Raw genomic sequence first — 18178 nt, 5'->3', positions numbered from 1 at the left:
GACCCGATGTTGTCATTTGTTTATCCTCAGATCCTTCCCCCACCTTCAGGGTACCCCGTCTCTGCTCTGTCACAGAGCCACATTTCCTAGGATCCTTTGCCAAATGACTTCTAGGTAGATTTGGTCAACAAGAGGCACTGAAGGAAGACTGAAGTGCAGGAACAGAGGAGAAGTTAGGGCCTGCCCCCTCTCTTGCTCTGTCTGCCTCTGTGGAGCTCCAGCTCCTCAGTTGGCTGTGTCCCCTTTGTGATTCCAGCACCCGCTAAACAGCCCCTCCCTACGTGGTCCCAGATCCTGCCAAGCAGCCCCTGCTATGGTTCTAGCCCCACCAGAGACCCTGGCTTCTGGGTGCTGTAACTCTACCACCTCTGTATGTCCTGCCAACCCTATGGTGATAGAAGCTTCCCTGTAGCTAATGACTGTCCCCTGTTTTTCTTTTCTCAGCCCTTCTGTAATTGATGTGCCATATTTCCTGTAGAGCGCTTGGTTTCTGCTTCCCAGATTGGACTATTCAGGATCAGATGCTTCACTCACCCCCAAATGAGGACTCGACGCCATGTGAGACTCCAGGGAATTTAGCACAATCCCGGAGGGAAGGAAGTAGGTAGAACATCCTAAATTAACTGAATTTGCCCAAAAGAAGCCTAGGAAACTTTGGATGACTGTTTCCCTGGAACAGGTAAGTAGGGTTTCAAAAAAAAATGTGTTTCTTTGCTTTTGCCATCAGGTATAAAGTTCAAAATTAAGTTATAGAAAGATAAAATGGTCATCTTTGCACACTTGAATATGTAATGTGTAAAATTCTTACTCACTACAGTAAAGTATAAACATGAAATGGATAAATGCCATCACCACGATGAAGTAAAATTTGTATGCAGTGGACAAAGACAAGAAAAGCAGTAAGAAAAAATTGATTTCTTATGTTGGGGTAGGAATATAATAAATGTTTTTTTTTTAATTCCACATTATCCTTTTAAAAAAAGTATGTTGTCACAATAAGATAACTTTTAAGGGCCAGTGGGGGGCTGACCCAGTGTCAACACCTGTATGGAAGGTGGCAAATATTCTTCCTCCAGAGCAAGTGAACAGGGGTATTTTAACTATATGGAAAAGCTTACTGAATCTGAGGTGTAAAGCTAAAAATACAGGCGAGCAGCAAAAGAATAGCAGAGGCGCTAAGATAAAAGTATCAGAAACAAGTGTTAGAAGCTTCCTGAAGCCACATCACTATTAAACTGGGTCAGATGGAAAGCTTTGATTACCCAAGGCTGAGTAGGGGTATGGAACCCAGGGATCCCCAGAAAGAGAAGGCCACCTGTCCAGTTTCAGGGTTCCCTCCCTGCTGAGGTTAGCTGTCTTGGCGTTGTGCCCCTGCAAACCATTCCTTGGGCTCCTGTAAGAGAGCACCATTCCTTTGTATTTCTGTGAGCCTGCTCCTTGGACTCCTGTGAGCCCAGTCCCAGGCTAGAGGAGATGACACATAGTCCATGTCCTTATACCCTGGGGATAGGTGAAGAGGCCCAGGTGATACCTTTCTTACGTGCATTGTTGGCTGAAGGGGGTTGATGGGGTAAAAACCTTATCAGAAAACTGAAGACCCAAAGGAGGAACATTTACGGAAGCTGATGTCGGAAGCACACAAGCTCCAGGTTACAAAGGGTTTTGAATATCGGGTGTCTCTGAGTATTTACTCAGAAGTCCTCATCTGTTTTATAAGCAACTCTTTCCTCAGGAGTTGGGACAAAGGAGGACTCTCAGGTAGCTCAGAGCAAAGATTCTGGGCCCTTGTCCACATCGCTCATCACCTCAGTAACATTCTTCCCAATTTCAACTTGCCTCAGTCCCGTCACCTGGGCACCATCCTGGGCCTGCCTAGATAGGATGTGGACAGACAGACAGAAAGAGGCTGCTGGGTTTGGCTTCTTCAGGCTGCACAGCCAATCTCAGGAAATTAAATTACAGATCCAAGCCTAAGTCTTCCCAGTCCTGTCATTTTAACACTTTGGAGGGCCAAGACTCCTTTAGAAAATTGGATGAAAACTTTGGACCCTCTCCAGAAAAATGCACATGTGCAGATCCACACAATATTTTTGCACACTATTTCAGAGTGTTTATGGGGGCTGCATAAACCTCCTAAGGTCCAAAAGATAAATTGGTTCACAGCAAGACTCTTTAATCCTTGAACAGGAAATTTCAAGTGACATTCCTGAGGGTAAATGACAATGTAGAAAAAAAAAACTACCTTCTTTTTGTAGCAAAGGCCAACTGTTCCCCTTGCCAGAGGTTTTGGCATGACCCTTACAAAATTCAGGGACTCATGTGGTAAAGTCCAATTTCCACTCACATTCCAAAATCCAACCTCTACGTCATGGCAATGGACTTCTTTCCAAATGTTTATCACCCTGTGACATCCCCGAGGCACACCCCAGTAGTCCCTCCTAACCAGCTGGGCAGTCAAGGAGAGCCTCATTTCAATGCTGTCAAGGCAGAGGCAAGAGGTTACATAATTCCAATTAGCAGAAGCCCCACCGACTCTAAACAGCTCCTTACTACTTCATCATCTTTCCCCTCCAAGGAGTGAATCACAATTGCACCAACATGCTGGAAACAAAGCCGACAGAATAAACACGGTGCCCACCCGGCAGACCTCTGGATTAAAATGTAATCTCAAAATAAAGTCTAATAACTTTCCCCCTTTTGAACACACTTGGAATAAAATTAGCATATAAATCAAAGCTTAATTAGGACGTTGTAACAATGAACAGCACCAGCTGATATTGAAGGTTTCAGGCCCAATATGATGCATCAAATAAACACCGTAATTGGAGAACAAAATCAGGGCAATCTCCTGGTAATCAATCACCCAGCTAGGTACAAGACTTTCAATTTGAGGGTCACCTCTGTTTTCTGTCTTGTAGATCTTGCCTTCCAGCCAGACTCACCCCAGAGATTTCACTCATCTTCCAGTCTGTGTCTCTAGTGTGTCTCTTCAGCTGCTCGCTTTCAAAGGGAAGCCTGGCACTGTACAGGGACAGGAGAGACCTGTAAGTCTCTCAGATCAATAGCCCATGGGCTTCCAGGATGAACTATTTATAAGGATTTGAACTGAACTAGGTCCTTTAGTGGCTGATGTTGTCCAATCTAGACAAGCCTGTATAGGACAGAAAGCAAGGAATCCTTGAGAAATGTCTCCTCTACTATCACTAAGCTCCTTGCCACCCTGTCCTCCTTGCTGTTCCACATACACACACCAAGCAAATACCTGCCTCAGGGCCTTTGCACGAACTGTTCCCTCTCCCTAGGATCATTTTCTCCCAAGTGGCTTTTAGACCATGTTACTCTCCACATGCCATTTAGACCTTTCTAGCTAAAATGTCACCTCATCAGAGAGGTCTTCCCTCACAACCCCTCTTATCTAAAATAGCACCTCCTATCATTCTTTTACTCCCTTTGAGTTTGTGGGGGCCAATAAATAGCACCCTCCACCCAAGATAAGTTCTCCAATAGTGAAATAAGAAAAGAGGGAAAAGCAGATGGGAGCTCAAAATATCACCATTATGTCCAATAGAGCTAACATAAAAAGGCTTATACCCAAGAGCTAGTACACTTCTGGTACAGACCGGCAGACAAGGGAGGTGGACCACCGGCCTCGGCTCTGATGGACCAGGTTGGGGTTGGGGGTAGGGGTTGAGGGGAGGGTAGAGGGGCCGGGGAAGGGGAGTAAGGCCGGGAGGAGCTGAGCAGGCTCAGGCTGGTGCTCTTGCAGGCAAGCTCACGCCCAGCAGAAGGGAAAGGGGGAAGGGCAGAGCCTCACATGCCCTGCTCTTTGTTCCAAACTCCCCAACAGTGAAGCAGCCCCTCCCCCGTGTTCTAGGACACATAGCAGGGATCACAAGGAAGGGAAGGTGCTGCTCCTACCCTCGACACCTGCTTCAGGTTTCTTCATAGCTCTTATCATCACCTGATTAATTATACCTGTATTTGTTGGTTTTTTGCTTCCCCCCACTAAATGCAAACTTCATGAGGGCGGGGGCTTTCTTCACTTCCCATGTCCCCCAAGGTCTAGAACAGCACCTGGTACATGGTAAGCACTCAGTAAGAAAGAAGTCAGTGGATGAGGGATTCTGCACCCAAAGATGTTTGAAGAAAAGGCTGCAATCTGTGGGGCACCTTTAATCCCTTAGTCTTGGGAATGATTTCTTTAGAGGAATTATCACTTTCTCTTGTTAAAGCCCCAATTGCTGAAAGAAACAAACTTTTCCTTGGGAAAGTCCTGGTATAATTATCTACAATCTCCCTGAATGTCTACCTGTTCTCCGCACCTGTTTCAGCCTGCCTGCCTTCTGACACCTCCTAGTTTAAGCTCCACAAGGTAGCCGTTCTGTCTTGTTCACTGCTCTATCCCCTTCACCAAGCACAGAATCTGCCATAATAGACAGTGGTGGCAGTAGGGAAAGAAGGGGAGAAGGGAAGGAGGAAAGAAAGAAGAATAGAAGGATGGATTAAATGTAATCACCTTGCCTTTCCTGCTTGGGTCCTCAGAGAACATGCCTCTATTTCAGTGGCTCTCAGACTGCCATTGCTGGACCCTAGCAGGATTGTCTACACCTGAAACTTATAGGAAATGCAAATTCTCAAGTCCCAACTCAGAGTTTTTGAATCAGAAATTCTGGGGGTGGGGACAGCAAACCATGTTTTAACTCCTCAAGCTGAGCCTGATGCATTTTAAGGTCTGAGAACTATCTCTCTATTTTTATCTTATTAAAGTCATTTGATGAAACTACTAAGCTGTGAAGATCTGTAGGATCAGGTCTGGGTGGTGTTTAGAGTTTGTCCCTTAGTAGGTGCTCCGTTGCCTTTGAAAGTGCTTTTTCTCCTGGTGGCCTCCCAGGCAACCTTGTGACTTAGTAATGTCACTTCTGCAGACCGAGGGTGAAGGCATTTTAGTCCAGTGGGTCTTCCTGCGTCCTTTGCAGCACACCTCTTCCTCCAACATGGCACCTCTTCGTTGGAGAAAAGCTCCACACTTCCTCATTCATTCCTTTCACAAGGAATTTTCTGTCCCCATCCTCTTGGGCTTATTCATCAAATACCAAAAACTAACTTTAAATGACATTTGTATTAAAGTCTCACAATCACTTCAGAACTGGATACTATGATCATCCCTAGTCTATGGATGAGGAAACAGGAATAGAGAGGAAAAATACCGTGTCCAAGTTCATAGTCTGTAGAAGGTGAAGCCAGGGTTTGAACCCAGTGGGGATTTGTCCCAGCTCTTAACCACAACTCTATACTGTCTTCATTCAAATGATCACAAAATAAAATTACAAATTTTGATAGCATGAAAACTGTACATAGAGTACATGACAAGGAAATGAATGTGATGAGTGGGGGTGGGGTGGGGGCAAGCAGAGAATGCTTCCTGGAAGATAAGTAGCAGTTATCTAGTGAAATCAGTGATGTGGACATGGGATGCAGGAGAAGTCTTTCCACACATTGGAAGCGCACCTGCAAAGGCCTTGAGGAGGGGGCCTGAGAAACCACTAGTGATGGAGGCACAGATGGTGAGGACAGAGAGGGATGTGGCCCCAGGAAAGGCTGTTTATTCCTCATCCTTTGTCCAGCACGGGGACTTCCACCTTTCCAACAAAATGTCATTAAACCAAGGGCCCCTACATTGGTGGGTATTTCCAGTGTTTGTAAAAATATAGTCCAAGTCCAGAAAACCTTATCGTTCATCCATTGTCATTCAGAGATATTGATTGTCATAGGTATCAGTGTGAGAGATACAGCCCCTGGGCACGTCCGAAGCATGCCCAGAGAGAGAGACACTGCAATAACTTACACTCTGCATCAGCATTGAGCACCCACTGTGGACCAGGCACAGTATTAGATGATCTGTTGAAAGGTCTATTGCATTTTAATGAGAAACCAAAGGCAAGTTCCAAAATCACAACTAGCCCTCCTAGTAACCAACATGGGCATCCCTTAACAACCTCAACAACACCTGCATTTCACAGGATTTGAAACATTTCTTAAGAAGCTAGCATAGGAGAAATCATTTTTGGCTGCTCCATAAAGCAAACTTTGCTAATAGAATCTAAGGTAATGAAATGAATGTCTACAGGACTGTAATTCATGCTGCATAACATTTACACACTCCACTCTGTTGAAATCTTGCTAAATTACTTTAGTGAGCAAAGCTCAGTCTAAAGGGAAAGTGAAGAACTAGCACAGATAGGTTCAAAAAGTCCCTCAGAGCATTTTCAAAACTTGCCTGTGTTCTTTACACCCATAGCACAAGCAACAAAGAAAAAAATAGATAAACGGGACATCAACATTAAAAACTTTTATGTACCGAAGGACTTTATCATAAAAGTGAAATGATGAGCAATGGTGGCTCAGTGGCAGAGTTCTCGCCTGCCAGACAAGAGACCCGGGTTCGATTCCTGGTACCTGCCCATGCCAAAAAAAAAGTGAAATGACAACCCACACAATGGAAGAAAATATTTGGAAATCACATATTCAGTAAGGGATTAATATCCAGAATATATAAAGAAGTCCTACAACTCAGTAACAAAAAGACAAACAACCCTATTTAAAAATGGGGAAAAGATCTGAATAGACATTTCTCCAAAGAGGATATACAAATGACTAAACAACACATGAAAAGATGCTCGATATCATTACCTATTAGGGAAATGCAAATCAAAACCACAGTGAGATACCATTTCACACCAACTAGAATGCTAAATCAAAACTAAAAACTGTTTTTAAAAAACAGTAAATTACAGGTCTTGAAGAGGATGTAGAAAAATAGAAACACCCATTCATTGCTGATGGGAATGTAAAATGCCAAACTGTGGAAGACAGTTTGGCAGTTCCTTAGAAAGCTAAGTATAGACATCTTTTGTCCAGGCAAGCCCACTACTAGATATATACCCAAAAGACTTGAAAGCAGGGACTCGAACAGATATTTGCACACCAATGTTCATAGCATATTTGCAATTGCCAAAAGATGGAAGCAACCCAAGTGTCCATCAACCAATGAATGAATAAAGAAAATGTGATATAAACATACCATGGAATATTATTCGGCGTTAAAAACAAACGAGGTTCTGATTTATGCGACAACAGGAATCTTGAAGACATGTTAAGGGAAATAAACCAGACACAATAGGATAAATATTGTATGAACTCACTGTTATGAAGTAATTAGAATAAGCAAACTCATAGAGTCAGAATCCAGAATATTACTTGCCAGGGACTGGGCTGGGGGTAGGGAATAGGAAGTTAGTGCTTAAATTGTAAAGAATTTCTATTTGGGGTAATTGTCAAGTTTTGCAGTGAATGGGGGTGATGGTAGCACATCACTGTGAATGTAATTAACAGCACTGAATTATATATGTGAATTTGGTTACAGGGGGAAATTTTAGGTCATATATATGTTACTAGAATAAAATTTAAAAGAAAAAACCTAAGATTGAGCAACACAACCCTACTGTAAACAATGGAACTATGCTTAGTAGCACAATTATTAAAATGTTCTTTCAAGAATTATTACAAACGTACTTTCTAAAGTAATATATTAGCAACATGGGAGTATATAAGAACTCTGCATTTTATATATATTATGTATGATATTTCTATAACCTACAACTTCTCAAACAGAAAAATTAATAATGTTTTTTTAAATCTGGTCTGTATTCCCTCCTGATTTTTGTTTGTTGGTTGGTCCCCTATGAAATGAGGCAAGTGGTATCATTGTGCAGATACCACTGAAACTGGGACATCTCACGTTCTCATTGCACCTGGGATAAAAACCAAAATCCTTGACTTTATCTAGAAGGCCCTACATAACCTGGCCACCTCCTGTCTTTTCTGCTACTACTCTCCCCATGCTTACTTCTCTGTGAAACTCAAGTAAGCCAAGCCTGACAGCTGGCTTACCCACAAATTTGGAGAGAAAGCTCACAGTGCTACACCCAGACAAGAAAGGGCAGCAACAGAAATTCTCTGTGAGTCACTAGACATTACATCTGTTTATATGACTAGCAATGAGATACCAAGAAACCAAATAACACAGCAGAGTCTGGCCCTGTCGTAGCTTGATAAATGGAGAATCAAATTAAACTGTATAATCCTTTAGTATCCAAAACCACAGGAATAATCAACATGTGCTTAGATGTCCATATAAGCAATTATTATCCAGCCCTTTAAAATGATGCTTTTGAAGAATTTTTATTGGCATTGAAAAATGCTCACTCTATCATGCTGAATCAAATTATATCTGAGTTTACAGCAATGTGAAATAATTAATTCATTTTACAAATGTGCCAGGCACTGTTCTGGGCACTAAGAAATTAGTAGAGAGTAAAACATGAAAATTCCTCCCCTTGTAGAGCTCCCATTACAAGGGTGAGATAGACAATAAACACATAAATAAGTAAAAGCCACATGTGTCAGTTGGCACAATAAGTGCAGTTGAGAAAAATCACTAAATAAATGCAGTCAAGAGAAAGCAGTAATAAGTACAGTCGAGAAAAATCAGTCAAGGAAAAAACTTTTTTCTTCCCTACGCTTCAATGTATTTTCTAATGAATGTACATTATATTTATGATCAGAAAAAAAGTTTCTCTAGAAAACAGAAGCAATATCAGAGATGACTGGGTTAAGAACAATCAAAATTGGCTCATAACTTGGACCTAAATCCACTTGATTCAGGATGGCTCTGTTGCTTGACAGATGGGCAGATGTCTACTGCTGTGGGGCAAGGAGGGGAGACAGAAACGGGCAAGATCCCTGGTCTGTGGTGACCCAGATGACAGGCAGGTTACCGAGGCTGCAGCCCAGTTCCAAGAGCCAGCTCAGTTCAGGTTGTGGCAGAAGTAAAGTTCTCAGCATCGGAGCAGTATTGACAGCAAGACATCCTTGGTGCCAACACCCCCAAGTTTACCCAAAGCTTCAAATATGCTTGAATGTGCTTCCATAAGTGAAGCCAGACTTGATCTCTGAACCCAGGCTGGATCCCTGATCTGCCTTTGGCCTTCTAATTTGACATAACAACCTCCCAGGTAGACAACTAAATCAATGAATTCCATTATGAGCACTTTAAAAGTCCCATACAAGTTTCAATTATCTTTTTCCTATCCTTTTCTGGAAATGTCCTTGGCCATGGCTCTGGTTTGAACCCATTGTATGAATTCTTCAGGCCACTAGGTACAGGCTAAATGGATACATAGGGTGAGAGGCACAGAGAGCAGATAAGAGCCTCAAATGGCACAGGTCAGGGTTGGGAGGTGGAGAAGGATCTAGGAAAGGGTGGGCCCAGGACCAGATGCCTCCTGCCTATAGACTGGTACTCTACTCAGTCATTGTGCTGTGGGGCTTCCTGGGGTAGCCATGCCTACTCACCAGACTCCATGAGATCACCATCTCACTGAGAGATCTCACCTCCACCCCATCCCTCATGGGCAGGGAACAGCTTCAGAGTGGCCTGCACCTGTCTCTGATGGCAGTCCTCAGAGATGGGAAGTCCTCCCATACCGTGTTTGGCTGCTTTAGGATAATAATTGCTCAGGTGCCCCTGTAATCTAAGGCTTTCACATAAAGGGGGCACGTTTTCTAGAAAGATTGAGTTTGAACAAAATGAGCATGACCCTGGAAGGAATACTATCCCTTTCCCTATTCACAGGCCTACATCAGACAGTATTAACCAATCACTTCATTTCTTTTCTGCTGGGCACAGATCCAGCCTCAGAATCTTTCTCAACACAGCAGCAGTCCAAGCAGTCAGTCCTGGTCATTAATCAGAGTTGGTGCACAAGACGGAACCAGCTTTGCATCCTGGGGTTTGGAGTTGAAGAGCTAAGGCCTTCAGCTGACAAGTGTGAATCAAAACTTGCTGCTCTGTGCCTGCTCCTATGTCAGCTTTCTAAGTGCTCTCAGTACTTCAGAGTTGCACTAAGGTAATGCTGGGCTTCAGTTCTTGGGATGGATTAGCTATATGATTTTGGAAATTTGCTAAAGGTAAGGCACCACTAAATTAGGACTTAATCAAAGCATCAGTAAGCCATAGAGTTTTCTGGAATTTCCAGCAGGAGCTGAAGAAGATCACTATTTTACAGGAATATTACACAGGCTGAGTGGTCAGGGAATGACAATTAAGTGGGTATTTGAATTATTTTAATTGATGTATTCTACCCCCTAACCCCCATATTTCTTGCTATCTCCTTGGAGCAGCTCAATTGGACAATGGAGGCACCCATTGACTCCTGGTTGGTTGATTACAGCAGAACAAGGAACTGTGGAGCCAAATCCCTGTGTTCAAGATTTCAAAAGCCTTCTAGGCTCTTGAGTTATAAGACATGGACTTTTGAGTGTTAGATGCCTGAGTCTGAAAGAGTCTGGGCATAATTTCATGCTGTAAATGACAGATCTAAAAGAAAATGCAATCAGTAGGAACCACTCCTTACCACTCCCTAGACCTAGGAAGAATTCCACATGCTGGTGATGAGAGGAGCAGGGAAAGGCAAAGCAGAGACCCCAAATGAGGGGAGGTCCCTGAGAAGGGGCCTGTGCCCTATCCACCCCCCACCCAGGGACCAGGACAGCAGAAGTCGGGCATCTGAGAACAGGGAGAACTGGTCCTGGGCATTTTCTGAGTAAGCCCAGACACGTGACAAACCTGGGTATTCCCCTCCCAGGACCAAACAGGGAAAAATAAGGTTAGACATGGTTGAAAGAAAAATGATTTTCTCTATTTTTCTGTACCAGAGTGGAAGAAATTGAATTCATCCCATTTTTATTCAGTCATAGGTTTCCCTGGCTCCTCTCCTTCATGTATCGTATGTTTGTTTTGGGGTGCTAAGGCATGGGGAAGGAGGTGTCTGTTCTCCATTGCCACAGGTCCCACCGGCCTCCGCTGAGATATGCGTAGGCCCATCTGGCCTCTGAGTGTCAGTTCACACAGTGGCTGCTCCAGCACCTGTGTGCTGTGAGGCCAGATGGGTTTCCATATCCTGGCTGACAGGACCATATTCTGTCACTTACCATGCTTGGGGGAGGAGAAGAGGTAGGTACCCTGGGAGGCTGCCTCTGACCACTTCTACTTAATACGCATATGCAGTATAACCCTGGACAAATTACATAAGCTCATCGTGCCTCAGTTTCTTCATCTGTAAAATGGGGATAATAATAGTACCCACCTCATGGGGCTACTGGGAGGATAAAATGGTTAGCACAGTAAAGTGTCTAGAAAATTATAAAGGTGTTAACACATAATATTATTTGATACCATGTAAGCTCATTCTATATACAATTCGCAAATACTTAGTATTTGTCACAGATATCCTGATATGCCTTCTTGGGTCAGGTAGAAAGGATGGGGTTACAGCCAGGGCTTTAAGAATAGCACAAAATACTGGAAAGTGCTGATATCCAAAGTCAGATCCAACAGAACAGTCCCGGAGGCTCTCACTGGGTAGGCAATACCTCTCTCAGTTGCCAGATGGTGAAGAGGACCAGGAGGTCCTGGATGAAAGGGCAGGGTGGCCATGGGGGGGTGGGGGGACAGGGGCAGAAGCCTCCAGGAGCTAATGACAATGGTCCTTTAACCAACTAGGATAGCAAAATGTCACTGTTTTAAAAGCCAGTATTGCCTTACCAATGGGAACTGGCTGGCTCCATGCCCTGCCCCGGGCCTGCCCACAGGAGTGCTCAGCACATATGAACATCATCGTCATGAGGCTGAACCCACTAGGTGAGAGCAGTAGGAAGAGATGGCTGCAGGGGGCTTGTGTTGGGCTGCCCCTTAGCCGGATGTTTAGCTGGGGCACCAGGGGAAGAGAGGGCACAGGCTTGAATGTAGGTGCTACTGGATGTGCTGTCTGAAATACCTTGAAGCCAGCTTACCTGCCCCCTTTCTGCACGCCCAGCACCCGCTCTGAATAACTTCCTAGAAACTGGGCTTTGTCCCAGGCCTATCCTGGATCAATTGACCTAAATCACTTTCACTCTTCCTGGATTCTACAATCCTCAAATCCTACCCTTGGCCCGATGCCCCAAGCTGCTTCAACTTTTGCACTTTAGCTTCTACGTGCAACTGTCCTTTGGGGTCCAATTGCTTTGGGAGGAATGTCCCAGCCCAAAGATGACAAATTGGCCTTACCTCCTGTGTCAATTTATATCGATTGGTAGTACCTGCCTAGAATTTACTGTTTTCTGAGGCAAACTTGTAAATTAAAAAAAAAAAAAAAAAAAAACAAGGTCATTTTGCACTGTAAGCCACAGGGTCAGGAAGTAGAAGAGGTAATAAGCATGTGGTATGTTGGGCATCCCTGTCCCAGGCCCATCAGTCCAAATTTGGACTCTTCAGCCCCTGTAGGAGAGAATTGGTCTCATGGATAATTAAGAAGAGGGAAGGAACAGAGTTAGGCTCTGAGGGGCCCAAGGAGTTGTCAGATGTGGGTCCATCCAAGATTGGGAGCAATCACCAAAGCCTCACTGGGAACAATTAAACAATTTACCAGGTGGTGTCCCAGGACTGCCTGCCCATCCCCACCTGTCCTTAAAGGTGGGGTGACCCACCATCCCAGTTAACCTGAGACTATCTGGCTTGAACATTGAAAGTCCCACATTCCTAGGAACCTTTCAGTCCCTGGCAAACCTGGATGGTGGGTCACACTAATGACAGGATGTGCAAAGCCTTACCTGCCCCACCTGCCCAGGACTGAAATTCTGCAGCTTAGTAACCAGGAGCGCACACTCCATCTGTTTAGAGGGATGTGTGGGTACCCCTCAACAGCCTGTCTCAGAGCACACTAAGTGGCTCTTATATGAAATGTTTGCCTAAGATCTTAAGGACTTTTGTTTCCCCTGATGCTTCCTTATAGATGAAGATAAAGTGCATGGAGACTGTGGAGAGAGTTCCATCTGGAGCCAATGCACTTAGAGGCTCTTACCTTCTCCAGGAAATAAGACCTGGAGGCTATGTCCACACCGTGCATCTGCTAGCAACTGACTAATCACATAGAAAGATAAAATGCAAGACACTCTGACTATGCGTAGGGCAAGCATCTCATCCCTACAGGGGAAAACACCCTGGGAGTTAGACCGGTTTCACTCACCCAGCTCCCATGCTTTCTCCAACTCTTGAAGACCCATGAGTAACCATTCCTCCTCCCTTAAATTTCCACTCAACTGCTTTCATCCAAAAAGCCCCCTACAATGAAGGAATGCTTTTGAGATACCCACAAAGACCTTCTTTCTTTGGCACCCAAGAAACAGGAAAACATTCCTCCTTGCTTCTCCCTAGAAACTTATTATTTTTTTGGCAATATTCTGGTGTGTTTATTTCCTGTTTTTGTTTCCCCTAAGCATATAAAAATAAAGACATACACATACAAAATAGGATTATATTGTTTATACAATTTAATATCCTGCTCTCTCACCAAATAAAATGGTCTTGAGTTGCTTTGCCTTACCTTAATAGTCTTCATAAAGATTTATAATTTTAATGACAAAAGAAATATTTCTCATTGAATGGATATACCGTGATGTAAACAAATGTTCAGAACAGTAGTTTAAATTTTATAGCTTTATATAGCTTTACAGCCTGACAATGTGCAATTCAATCATCACATTCTCTCTGTATGTTTTTCTAACTCCTCGAAGACTGGAAGGGTCAGCAAGTGATATAAGGCTACTACATCCCAAATACCCTACTCCCCAGGTTCTGACCAAAAGCGAGAACTTCTGTACCGAATGACACATGAATAACTGAGGGTCTGCTTGTAAAGTTCACATGCTCAACTCCCAACAGGCTGCAGAACAGAACTGATGGGTTTGTCATCCAGTCTATTCCTACCGCGGTGTAGGAAATGAATGTTATTAGCTGGACCTAAGATGAAGGTTCCAACTTACTGAGCCAGGTCTCCTTGAAAATCAAAAAGAGGGCCAGTCCCCGCCTGCCACAGGCTCTGAATGCTTCCTGAGAGCACACTGGACTTCACATGGGGGCACTGTCCTGAAGAGGCAATTTCTTCACCTCTTTTCATTCCCAATCTCTTATAAACTTCTCTCTCAGGATCAACATAGGTTTCGTGAGAATACCCAGTCAGTTTGCAGAAAAGCTCAATATGATGGTAGGACGACTGTCCAATCATTATAAGGGTGACATTTGCTTCTTGTAAAAAACTCTTGGGGTTTTGGGCCAGATCTTCTACGTGTTCCTTGCAGATGTAACACAGGAAATGCCGCACGAAGACCACGACGGGCCGGCGCTCCCGGAACAGCGCTCCGAACGGCACCCGCTTCCCGGCGGCGTCCCGCACCTGCAGCTCGGCCACTGCGGCACCCAGGGGCTGCCCGCACTCAGGGCCGCTAGGCGCCGGGGCTGCGTGGCCACTGACCAGCTGCGTGACCGGGGCCGGGGTGGACAGCACGCCCTGCATCCGAGAGCCCCCAGAAACTTACTTTTGAAAACTAAATAAAAGGAGGGGGAAACAGAGCATGGGATAAAATCATTTGCATTGGTGAAACGTTTAAAACTCACCATCCAAAGGAGAGAAGGAAATTGAAAATCAACTGCATCTCCCTGGTTTGTATACTTTGCGCCTTTAGGTTGCAAAGAAAAATCTCTACTTGCATTGGGCTACGTGTGTTCATGGTGACATCTGTCAACCTGGGAGTTTAATTGTTGGTAATAGCATTTCCCTGTTATGCAGGCACCACACAAATAACGTAAATATGATTTAACCACCCTTGCCAGAAATCATAAATTTGTGTCGTGCATGCTGAACGCTAAGGCTGATTAGCACAAAATTTAATTTTCGTTAATATCAGCCCAAGACAAGTAGAGCATGAAATTAACCTGATGTGTTAATATTGAGCTTCACAGTTCCAACTGTATCTTGTAGATGCTGTCACTGGAGACAGGTGCTGCTCGGCATGGGGAAAAACTCTAGCAATCAGCGCTGTCTGGGGGTTGGAATGAACTGGCCCAGGAGGTGGTGTTTTGCTACAGCTGAAGAAGTTCAAGGAGGCATTGGATGACAACTTGGAGAGGATATTATGGTGGGAATTAAGGACTAGTACCTTGTAAGCTGCTTTCCAATCCCAGGGTTCTCGGATTTTAAATCTTAAGAAAACTTCCGTGGGGCAGATGCAATTATCTAAGACAGGGTTAACTACAGCCCATAGGTCAAATCCAGCCTGACACCTGTTTTTGTATAGCCCCCAAGCTAGGAATAGTTGTTACATCTTTAAATGGCTGGAAAAAAATCAAAGGAAGAATAATATTTCATAACACGTGAAAGCACGATGAGATTAAATTTTCAGTGTCCATAAATAAAGTTGTATTGGAACTCAGCCCATTCATTTTCATGTTGCTTATAGCTGCTTTTATGCTATCATAGCAGAGTTGAATAGTTGCAATGGAGGCCATATGTACTGTCAAGCGATCTGGCCTATTACAGATGTTTGCTGACCCCTGATCTAAGGCAATAGTCCTCAAGTGGGATCTTTGGGGAAGGGACCAAGGACATGAAGGGAGAAGAGAGCTACAAGTTTCAATACAAGGAGCTTCCCTGGAACTGGTTATATACACTGTGCTTTTGTCTGAAGAAAGGAATTATAACTAAACAATGTTCAGTATATGTCACGATAGTTCAACATGCCTTCCCATTGTGGTCTCTCAATAGTGGACTGCCAAGTCACTCCATGAGATCTTTTTGTGGACTAGTCCAAAGTGCAGCTGAAACAAAAGATGTGTGTGTGTGTGTGTGTGTGTGTGCAGCACACATATGTGCTCCTCTAATCAAGGAGGTCAGGGCCAGGGGCAAGTGTACAGTGAGATATATAATAATCCTTATGGAGTACATGACTGCAATCCTTCCCTTCTCTTTGCCTGAAAAACACCAACTTATTCATTTTTAATAAATTTGTATATATTATTAATTCAATTAAACCATTTCAAAGGGATTTTATCATAAATGGTTCCACAATCCTGATAAGTTATTTTCATTATTTTGTGTTGAAATATCTACATCTCACTCACAAGCCCATTCGAAGGTTTCCTTTCTTGTATATTATGGTGTGGCAAGAGCATGCAGGATTAAATGTGATAACTTATGTAAAGCACCTAGCAACATACTAGATATTCAATAAATGAGAATGTCCTTTCTTCCTTTTCTCCTGGCATAATCAGTTGCTCCTTCTTTTGAGGTCCAATGGCATTTTACTTTTTACTAAAGTACATTTTACTAAAAGTACTGCTTTTAGTACTTACCTTTCTCCACTAGATTTCTGTGTTTGCAAAGTCTAGTTATCCTCTAAGCCCACTGGTGTGTTATGAGTTTCTCAGGGGCAATGGTCAAACCTCATTCTTTTGTTTACTTTTTTTTTTTTTGAGTTTAACTTACATAGAGAGTACTCATATCTTGTTTACAAATGTTTACATTTAAGTAGCTGTGCTGGTTTGAAGCTATTACGTACCCCAGAAAAACTACACCCCAGAAAACCATTTTCTTTCAATCCTAATTCAATCTTGTGGGAGCAGACCCATTGTGTTTGGGAGCTTTTGATTAGGTTGTTTTCCATGGACATGTGTTATCCCCAAGTGTGGATGGGAACTTTTGATGAGATAATTTCCATGGAGTTATGACCCAGCCCATCCAAGGTATATCTTAAGTAGTTTACTGAAGTCCTATAAAAGGGAGACATTTTGGAAAAGCACAGATGCTCAAAGAACCGACGTGGAGATCAGACAAAGGAAACCAAGACACAGACTTTGGAGATGCTAAGCTAACAGATGAAATCCAGAGTTTGCCCTGGAGAAGCTAAGTAAGGGCCCAACACATTATGGAGATAATCTCCTTTACTACAACTTAACTGTTTGTAGATGTTTTTTTTACATTTACAAAACACCTTCACAGCAATACCTAGATTAGCATTTGATTGAAAACTGGGTACCGTAGCTTAGCTAAATTGACACATGAAACTAACCATCACATTACTACAAACAACAGCATGGAAAAATCTCAAAAACATTACCTGTGTGAGAGAAACCATGTGGAGAGTATATTCTACATGCTTTTACTAATATGATGTTCAAGTACAAACAAAACTAATCTATAATAATAGAAGTCAGAATAGTAGTTACTCTTTTGGGAAGGTATTGACTGGGGAGGGGGGTGGGAGAGCCTTCTGGGGTTGCTGGAAATGCTTTATTTCCTAATTTTTATTTCCTAACATCCCAATTAGTTGAAAGGCCTTAAGAGCCAAACTGAGGTTTCCCTGAAGAAGAAAAAATTCTGCCTCAAAACTGCAACATCTGTTCCCAACTCAGAGTTTCTAGCCTGTGGATTTCAGATTTGTAATCCCTTAATTGCATAAATCAATTTCTGGAATTGAATCAACCTATCTATTCTATTGGTTCTATTTCTCTGTAGAAAACTGACTGATACACGCAATAAAACATTCTTTCTATAGTATGGAATTGCCACAGTTTATATATCCATTTTATTGTGGATAGGTTCCCTGGGAGTTTCCAGTATGGAGCTCTTACAACTAGTGCAGCTATAAAGAGATTTTTACATGCCATTCCATTGAAAGAAACACTCATTTCTGTTTGGTATTTACACAGGAATGGAACTGCCACAGAGTAGGCATATGGCCAGCTTTAGGAGCTACCACCAAATAGTTTTCTACATAGTTGTACAAATTTTCATTTATTCCAGCAATTTATGAAATTTTGAACAATGCCCCAAATCCTCACCAAACTTGGTCAGTGATTTTAAGTTTAGCCCCATCTGATAGTGACCAATTCATCTTTATACGTCCCAGGTACTAAGTCAAAATTTTTACTACATGACCCAACCTTCCTTTCTGGTCATAAGTGACCAAGTATAGGGATCTGGCAAAAAAACAGGTAAACCATTGGCCAGCTACTAACTGATGTTTCTTTACATGAAAAGATGAGCTGGAGCATTCATACCTCTCTCTCAGAAATTAAAACAATAAAACAAAAAGAATAATGCAGTCTGTAATAGGTGCAAATAATAAGAAGCTGGAATGACTATGATCAATCAGTATGAGCCAAAGAGATGAGAAAGTATGAAAAAGCAGAGGCTATAAAAAGGGAATATATGGAGTAGAAAGGAAAGAAGCCAATCCAGAC

At 43.1% G+C, this 18178-nt stretch overlaps 1 long non-coding RNA gene and 1 pseudogene across 1 annotated transcript; one reads left to right on the top strand and one right to left on the bottom strand.

Moving 5' to 3' along the window:
• The first annotated feature begins 316 nt into the window (after window positions 1–316).
• On the top strand, window positions 317–883 carry LOC143643686 (uncharacterized). The gene is made up of 3 exons (XR_013156322.1): window positions 317–370; window positions 479–679; window positions 818–883. It is a non-coding gene; the product is annotated as an uncharacterized LOC143643686 (long non-coding RNA).
• Window positions 884–13705: 12822 nt separating this feature from the next.
• LOC143645248 (peroxiredoxin-like 2C pseudogene) lies at window positions 13706–14453 on the bottom strand (annotated as a pseudogene).
• Window positions 14454–18178: the final 3725 nt, after the last annotated feature.

The sequence above is a fragment of the Tamandua tetradactyla genome, chromosome 8, assembly GCF_023851605.1.
Source record: "Tamandua tetradactyla isolate mTamTet1 chromosome 8, mTamTet1.pri, whole genome shotgun sequence".
NCBI lineage: Eukaryota > Metazoa > Chordata > Mammalia > Pilosa > Myrmecophagidae > Tamandua > Tamandua tetradactyla.
Note: the sequence above shows the minus strand (reverse complement) of the source record. Positions and strands in the feature narration are given on the sequence as shown.